Source organism: Onychostruthus taczanowskii, unplaced genomic scaffold (assembly GCF_017590055.1).
Source record: "Onychostruthus taczanowskii isolate IOZ18803 unplaced genomic scaffold, ASM1759005v1 scaffold3, whole genome shotgun sequence".
Classification (NCBI taxonomy): Eukaryota; Metazoa; Chordata; class Aves; order Passeriformes; family Passeridae; genus Onychostruthus; species Onychostruthus taczanowskii.
In genome coordinates this window covers 14,864,303-14,872,637 of record NW_024500349.1, presented here as the reverse complement: position 1 = coordinate 14,872,637, position 8,335 = coordinate 14,864,303, and the positions used below count along the sequence as shown (strand labels likewise).

The following is an 8,335-nucleotide window of genomic DNA, read 5'->3' as shown; positions in this document are numbered from 1 at the left end:
AGTAATTCAATGTCATCTGCAAATAAATAAATTGCAGATATTTGTGTTAGTTCATACTAAAAAAGAATAAATACATGCTTATGGATAACTGTCCCACTTCAGGGGAGGTGCAGTTGCAGTAGCAGTTAGGTTACATTAGTCTGGCCATATTGCTTGTATTGTCACTGTAAAATAGGTATGGAGATTTCCTGAATAAAATTCTTAACTTCAGTCTTCTGAGCAACTCTGTGACTCTGAAATCCCACCCCAAGGTCTACCAGTCAAGTGCTTTGACAATTCTTCATGAAGAAGAAAAAATGAAACCATGAGAGTTGGAGTGAGATTTAAAGTTAAGATACAGTACTTTGAAGGTTTTCTTTTTGGGATCTTTTTTTTTTTTTTTTTCCATCTGAGTGGGTTTCGTCTTGACAGGGGCAGCATAAGCAGCATAAGTAATAATAAATGCAGGGTAGGGCTCTGAAAGAGAATTAAAGATAAAGTCAAGAAGACAAGCAAGCCAGAAATAATGAAAAGAACCCTTCCTCTTCTGAGAGGGATCCCTGACTCTGTGCTTCCTATGTAGAATTTTTGTACATTCAGAAACCCTCAGCAATAGCATGTTGCTATTATTTCCTCACAGGGAAGTGTTTGTGGGAGAGTAACTTCTAAAAAATGCATTCATTATGTTTACTCATTATCTTGCTTCCAATCACAATTTTTAGTCTGGTTTAGCCAAAAACAACCCCAAAAACAAAAACAACAAAACCCACCCAGCCAACCAAAAAAAAAAAAAAAAATCCCATCTAAATATTCAAGCGTTTAGCAGTGAGTTGCACAGCCTGTATCTGAGCTATGACCAGACAAATGGTATCTTTAAAACCTACTTATCCTTTGGCTTATGTGAATCTTCCTTTCTTAAATTATCTACAGAAGCTCATTTCCAGTGTGCACATGTAAATTAAATGCTGCATCTCTGTATCTAACCTAAATTTTTTTCCTTTTAATGTCTTGCCACTGCTTTCTGAGATAAAGATTCTTTGCCTCTGAAAAATTTTTCCTTTTATTCTTTCCATATCTTCCTGAAAACAGTAAAACTTAACAAACAAACAAAAAAAGAAAAAAAAAAAAGAAAAACCACAAGACCCACAAGACAATAAAGTATTCAGGATTTTTAGATTAGTAGTGAACTAAATCAAAATTTTCCCTCTTGGGTTTTGTGATGACTTTACAGAAATTGTCACAACTGATCTCAGCAGGAAATACAGGTTTATACATTAGGACATAATGTGTGAGGCGATGACACTCCATATTTTTCAGGAACTACAAAACATTCAACACAGAAGTGTTTTTCAAAATCTCTTATTTTCTCTCAGGGATTTTCAGTTGATGGGACACCAACATTCATTTTTAATATGTTTTAGGAACAGAAAAGCTTTGTTTTAGAATTGTCTTCAGTAGTCATTCTTCCTGGTTTTACCATTATCCTGCTGTGCACTGGCCATTCCATAGTCTTTAGTTCACATTATTTAAATTTTTTTTCTGCACCTTTAGGACTTCATCACCACATCCACTCACAAATTAAAGCTGATAAGAATTGATTATAAAATACTATATACTCTATTTCTTTTTACATTGTAAATTGAAATGTTTAACTTGGGAACAAGACTCTTGTCTAGTTCCATATGTTCTTTGATTGTGGCTATAAAAATAAGCTAATTATTTCCAGAAACCAATTGCTTTTCATTAAGAAACAATTGCAAAGATTTGATTGTCTATGAGTGTGTTGCAAAGATATTTTGAGTGGATTAAATTTTTAGTTACACACAATCATCAAGTTCCTGTCACATTTCAGTGTTATTGATTTGAAACAGAAGTGGAATTTTGATATCATTTTTTCTGCACTGTATATTGTGTAATTATTCAGATGCTTCATTTTCATTTGTGCTTTCCTACTTGTTTTAAATGTTATTACTTGCTTCAATGCTTTTTCATTTTAGTGAATACACTGATAAATATTTCTATCAATTGCAGATGTGATTTTTGCATAAGTAACTGGAATCCTACTGCCACGGTTTAATACAATATTAGACATTAGAGGAACTTGTAGAAGCAATTAGAAAGTCTATGCATGCATTTGTTTATTGAGTTACTTAAAAAATGCTCTAAAGGGATTTTGAGCAGAAAAAGGGACATTAAGGCTGTTAGTTTTACTGTCAGATTTTTAGCTGTCCTCACTACGGGTAAAGTGCTATCACCATCACCCCAGTCTGCCTGTAAACTGCAATTCCTTTTTGTTCTCCCAAAGAAGGGATGAGCACAGCTGTGGGCAGTGGGACTGACAAGGCATCTCCCCCAGCTGCAGGGGAAGTGCTGTGCTTCAGGTTACACCAAAATGTAAATTTCAAACTAGAAGCATATCTTGGATACCTTCATGCATTTTGTGCTTTTTTCCTCATTGAAATTGGGATTTAATAAGAGGAATACAAGGTTGCTCCATGAGCAACCATTCTAAAATCAATTGGAATATTTAAATAAGAAACTAGCAGACTCAAACTTCCAGTTCTGGTTTCATCTTCCTTTCCAAATTCAGTCACAGAAAGGAGTTGTCTGTATAATTAATTGTAAGGTGAACCTTATTAAATATTACTGTTGTTTTCCCCCCTCCATTTTTCAGACTAATAAAAAGCACAGTGGAAAATTTAAAATTTCCACTGCATTTTCTACTTCTGCCTCTCTTATGAGGCACTTAAATGGCTAGTGGGGAAAGCAGTGGGGAAATATATAACCTTGAACTTAATGAAAAAAGATAATGAAGAATTCATTTGTCTGAATGAAAACACATCCTGTATAAAATATTGGAAAACACTTAATTCAGTTTCCAGTTATGATATTTACTTAGGAACAGAAAATGCTTTCAAAATAACTTGTGGAAGTAACAGATGGGCCACTTTGTGTCCCATCACACACAGAATTGATGTGTATTAGAAACTCCCTTGGGTACTGCGGCTGTCAGTGGAGAGGCACCTTTTCCTGGCCACAAAATAGAACAGGAAGATCCTTTTTGTGGCTCAGTTCTCCCCAGTTAATATTGTTTAAAGAGGACTGTGAGATAGATGGTGATGGCCACAGAACTCTGCTGGGAATCACCCAGGGATTGGCTGAGCCTCAGCAGTGGCACAGCAGTGTTTGTGCCAAAGTTTAGTGTAGGGGATCTTCAGAAGTACTGCAGGAGCAAAGCAGCAATGCTGGAGCTTCCCTTCTGGGTCTCACCTTTTAATCTCCTATTTTAGCACATTATAGAGCATTATATAGTCTATTAAGTTTTTATTAGTTATATAACACATATTAGTCCAGAAACAAAGAATAACAGGTTCAATACTTATTATCCATGTAGATGGGTTATTTGTAACTCAGTGGTTGGCATTATAGTATAATCATTAATTTCCTTTGCTTTTCTCTTCCCAAAAGGAAGTTTTCACAGCCAGCAAGGAAGAACTGTTTTCAGAACATCACTTGGTAATACTTTTAATTTCCTTTGCATATTTTAATGCAATCAGCACAGCTTACATCTGTGTAGCAATCAAATTACAAAGTCAACATAATCCAATGAAAAGCTGAAGAGCCAAATAATCAAATTCAGATTAATATTAATTGCTGTAGCTTCTGCACCTGGATCTAAAAAACAAAAACAAGAAAACCATCACATATAACTTCATCTATTTAATTGCAATGTTTTAAATAAAAAAAATCACAAGTAAACCAAAACCAAAAGACAAAACCAAATCAGAAAAATAAACACGACCCCTCTCCCCAGAGGATCCAAACCCAAAACTTTGTATATTTTATTTTGTTCCCTGTAACAAGAACAGGTCTTGTCAATATCCAGATTTAGATACATATAGCTCAGACATCCCAGTGAAGCTATTTATAATTTTTCCTTTCCTAACAACTTTTATTAACTCATTATTAATCTTTAAGATGGAAATATTATCCTTATTTGACACAGACATGGATTCTTATAGAACATGTGCAGTTCTAGTTTAGTTCTGGAACTAAATTAGGATTGTGTGTTCATTACTAAAGCAGACCCCAAAGCCAACAGGGTTCTTATTTTCACTTGTTCACACAACCAACAGTGAATACAGAAAACCCAGCAAATAAAAGTAAATTTCCATTTCCAGTCCTTCCCAGAGGTGCCTTTACCCTTCCACTGGAGAGCAGCTGCACATGCAATTAATTCAGCACTCATCCTTGTGGGTCCCTTCCAACTCAGAAAATTCTGTGATTTTTTGAAGTAAATGTGAGGGGTGGGATCTCCAGCTCAGAGAGAAATGAGCTCTTGGGGATGGGGGCAGAGGCCTAGTGATGCAGATTTAATAGATACAAATGGAGAAAAATCACTACTCTGCTAGCAACACATGCATTTTAGTTTTCTGCCCTCATTCCTACATCCTCTTTGGCTGCATCACGTGCCTGATGAGGTGTGTGTGCTATTCCACACAATGGGAACAAAGTTTTCCAGTGGGGGAGTTTCACAGAAAAAAGGTGCAAATGGGAAGCTGGAGAAATGTCACTTTTCTGAAAACAGTAATTAAAAGAAAAAAAAATATTCCTGTTTGTTTGGACTACAGCCATGGGGCTGGTTCTGCAGGTTTGCAGCCCAAGCACAAACTGGACTCTTTCTCCCACTCTGACTTGCCTGTCCTTCACCCAAAGCACAAAACCAAACATATCATTGTTTTGTACATTAGACCAAAAGTTTAGTACCTAAGGCAGATGGAACTTTAATATTGTGCCAGGATTTCACAGTGGACCGTGCTGAAGAGGAGTTTAGTTTTCACTGTCACATAAGTTCCTTACAGAACTAGGAGGCAGCAATAGCAATTAAAGCATAATTGGATAGAAAATGTTTCTTACAAAGACAGAATATGAGATGTAGGAACAGGACTTTGCTTCTTTAACAAGAGCTTCCTCTAGCCAGTTAGGGCTCCATTTGAACTAATCGAAATGGCTGCAGGTATAATTATATCCTCTTTCATTTAATTACCATTGGAATTCAGAGAAGATGATAGCAAGTAATTGAGAAGTTATCAATTATTACATTAACACACTTGTGACCAGTAAGATCTCACAGATAACTCTAAATTTGAAGAGTTAGGTTTCAACAGTTATTCAGTTATAATGATTATTTAAAATTGATGAAGTATATACTTCTAGCACCAGTGAGATTCATAACAATAACCTGAAAGTGTTAAAGTGCAAAATTAATTTGTAGATTGAATTTCAAAATCAGGCAGAGCTGTCAATGGTCAAGTGGTAAAACAGATGTACTTGCTCCCTTGCCATTACAGGTTAACCTTCTCAATCACATACAGAGCACACAAAGAGAACTGCAAATATTGCAGTGGTCCTTTATTTCCAAGGAATGACTTTAAAAGTGAGGAGAAAGCTTCCTGATCAAAGCAGAAGGATTTGATTTTGTGTTTTCAATGCTAAGACTTGCCTCTTGACATTGCCAGTTAAGTTTGAGAACAAGCATACTCAGTATAAGAGAGAAACGAGTTTGTGGCTGTGAAAGCTTGAAACTAACTCAACCCAAATTTGCAGGGCAAATTCGAACTTACTTGCAGTTGGCAGCACTATGAATGCCAGCCAGTGCAACACTTTCTAGGACACAGGTCCTTTCTCTTTGTGCTTGAGGATCTTCCAAATCACCTCTCTCCTTTCCATGACGGGGCTGCAGGTGAGAAGAGAATATGGGAGTTTCACATCCTTAATGACAAGGTTGTTTCAGTTCTATAACAATTTTCATGTGGACAGAAAAAGGAACTGTAAGGAATAGGGATTCCAGGTCCTGATTCATGCAAGGAAATTCATAAATGAATCTTATATGTGTTAGTAATGTTAAGATAGACTTTATATAGTGACAGAAGGTCTTTGAAAATAGCACAAAAATTTAAAAGTTCTTGTCACAAGGTGTGTGTCAAATGTAAAGTTATTAATGGGTGTGCATGAAAAACATCTCTAAAGAGATGGGAAACCTGAAGGTAGAAACAGCTTCCTTGAAAGGTTATCAGCTTTGGGATTCAGTCACACCTCAGTCCAGATTCTCAACATCGTTCCTATGTGTTTAAGCACCAAAGACATCCCTCAGATCTCAACCTTCTGTAGACCACTGCACTGTGAGAAGTCTCTCTATTAATGCACTTGCAGAACAAGACAGACAGACACCATTACTCACAGGTGTACTGTAGTGCCTGCAGGACTGCAGATAGCCATGGAGTTAGATGCACAGCTGTCAGTAAGGCCTTCTGTAAAACTGTATTAACACAATTTTCTTCTTAATATTTACTATAATTATTGTTGGAAATTATTATTACAAAAAATACTGGTTCCCAAAAAACCTAGGCCCTGCAGTTTGGTAAAACCAGCACTAACAATGGCAGGGATTATCTGATCTATGTGAAACACGAGTTATACTGTAAATTGGGGTGTGACACTGCAGACCACTGACAAAAGCACACAGGACAAAGAGGTTGCTTTGCACTTTGCTGATCTGACCATTTTTTACTGACTCAGCCTTCTCCCTTATCACTGTGGGCTAGGGAGGGATCAGCACAGCTCTTTGGGTCTGGTCAGGGCTGTGCTCTGCTCCTCTTGTCTGGGTACTGTGTGAGAGCATCCCTGTTTGGTGAGGGCACTGCCCTGCTGTCACCTCCATCCCAGCTCATCTTCTGTTGTGGAGAAGTCTAGTCTTGCTGCTCCCTGATGAAAAAAGACATCAAACACCTGCTCTTGCTGCCTGTGGATGTGTAAATCAATTTTTACAAATGTAATTGTGGTGCATAAGCAGTTGGCACTTTCTCCGGGGCATATGAAACTCAAAGGAACCACATGTGAGGGCAGAATCCTTTGCACTGTGACATCCTCCCTGGTTAGGCTGCTAATCAAATGAATTTTTAAATAATCTTTCTGAATGGCCTGAAGTGTTGAAGTATAAGGACAACAGTTCCTATCCCTTACATAATGCTTTTCAGTTTTCATGCTATTTAATAACTTTAACAACTGAAACTACTCCTTCAGGTACCCTTGTAACAATTGATCCTTTATACTTCTATTGTGCCTGACATCTGATGTTCTCAAAGTATTTAATGTATTTATTGGACAAAGCCTCATGCAGTTTATGTGTATGAAGCCTTATAGAGCCAACTGAGTTTTAGAACACAAACAACTTTAGAAAAAATCAGCAGTGTCTTCCTTGCATAGCAAAGGGAAATAAGGCTGATCTTCATGAATCCTTATTGAGATATGAGACTTTACAACTTTCAGCAGTTGAATCTCATGGCCTTTTTTCCCCCCTTTTTGCAAGAGGACAAGTTGAAGCACAGAATGATGAAACAAATAGCAAATCTGAAAACATGCTTCCCATTGATCCATATGGCCTTGACTGTGAAGCAATACTTTGTCCCCTAATGTGGGTCAGGGACACTTTTCCTGTCTTCATCAATGAGGTCTCAAAGGACTGTGAAGGTAAAGAGTCTCTGTGCCCCAGAACATCATGAAAAATCCCCATATTCTCTCCCTCCATGATTTTTCCACCAACATGATATTGGGAAAGTTCCTTTAGCTCCTCCAATTTCCCCCAATATTATAAATAATGCAATGAATGTGGAGTTCTGGCACATGCTGAAGCACCTTTGATCAATACCAGTTTAAGAAAAGTTTAAATTAAATATGCTGCATTACATACTCTTCCAGATTCAAAATGGCAAAATACAAAAAAATTGTGGTAAAAAAATTGCAAGGAATAGAAGCAAACATAGAGCAAACAAGAAATCTCTCAAGCTGAAGACACAGCTGGCAATGTGAAAACTGGAGTAGTGCCAAAAGTCCACCCTTCTCCTGTAAAGCAATAAAACATTTGTCTTGGTGTGAGACATAATAGACCAAGCCCCAAACTACTGACTCTTCCAGGAGACTGTGCACCATGGTGGTACATCAGAGCCCCTGCTGATAACGTGCCAAGGCACACAGATTGTTTTGCTTGTGCTACCCAATGCTAAACTTGCACAGCAAAAGGCTATAAACCCCTCTTCCATGCAGTTAAATTTTTTAGAGCTCTTCCCAGGCTTGATGCATTGCTGAGATGATACAGCATGCCTCATTGCACTGTGACACTGTGTCAACAGCACAGATTGCCACCAGCTTTCTCCCTCACTTCCCAAGTACAGGACTGCAGTTCAGTGTCACTGTTTACTTTTTGTGAAATTGAGAAAGAAAAGAAAAGGAAAGCAAATTCACCAGGTGCACTGGAAGGGTTGGTTTCTTTCCTCTCTAGTATGCACAATGAAATTAT

General features: G+C 37.4%; 1 long non-coding RNA gene across 1 annotated transcript in view; it reads right to left on the bottom strand.

The window, feature by feature from the left end:
- Positions 1–2,887: 2,887 nt before the first annotated feature.
- The window catches only part of LOC121338119, a 65,643-nt gene continuing 60,195 nt past the window's right edge, over positions 2,888–8,335 (bottom strand). The window contains exons 3-4 of the long non-coding RNA XR_005952978.1: positions 5,604–5,716; positions 2,888–3,654 (exon numbers count right to left, since the gene is read on the bottom strand). This is a non-coding gene — a long non-coding RNA (uncharacterized LOC121338119). The remainder of the gene's footprint in view (positions 3,655–5,603; positions 5,717–8,335) is intronic.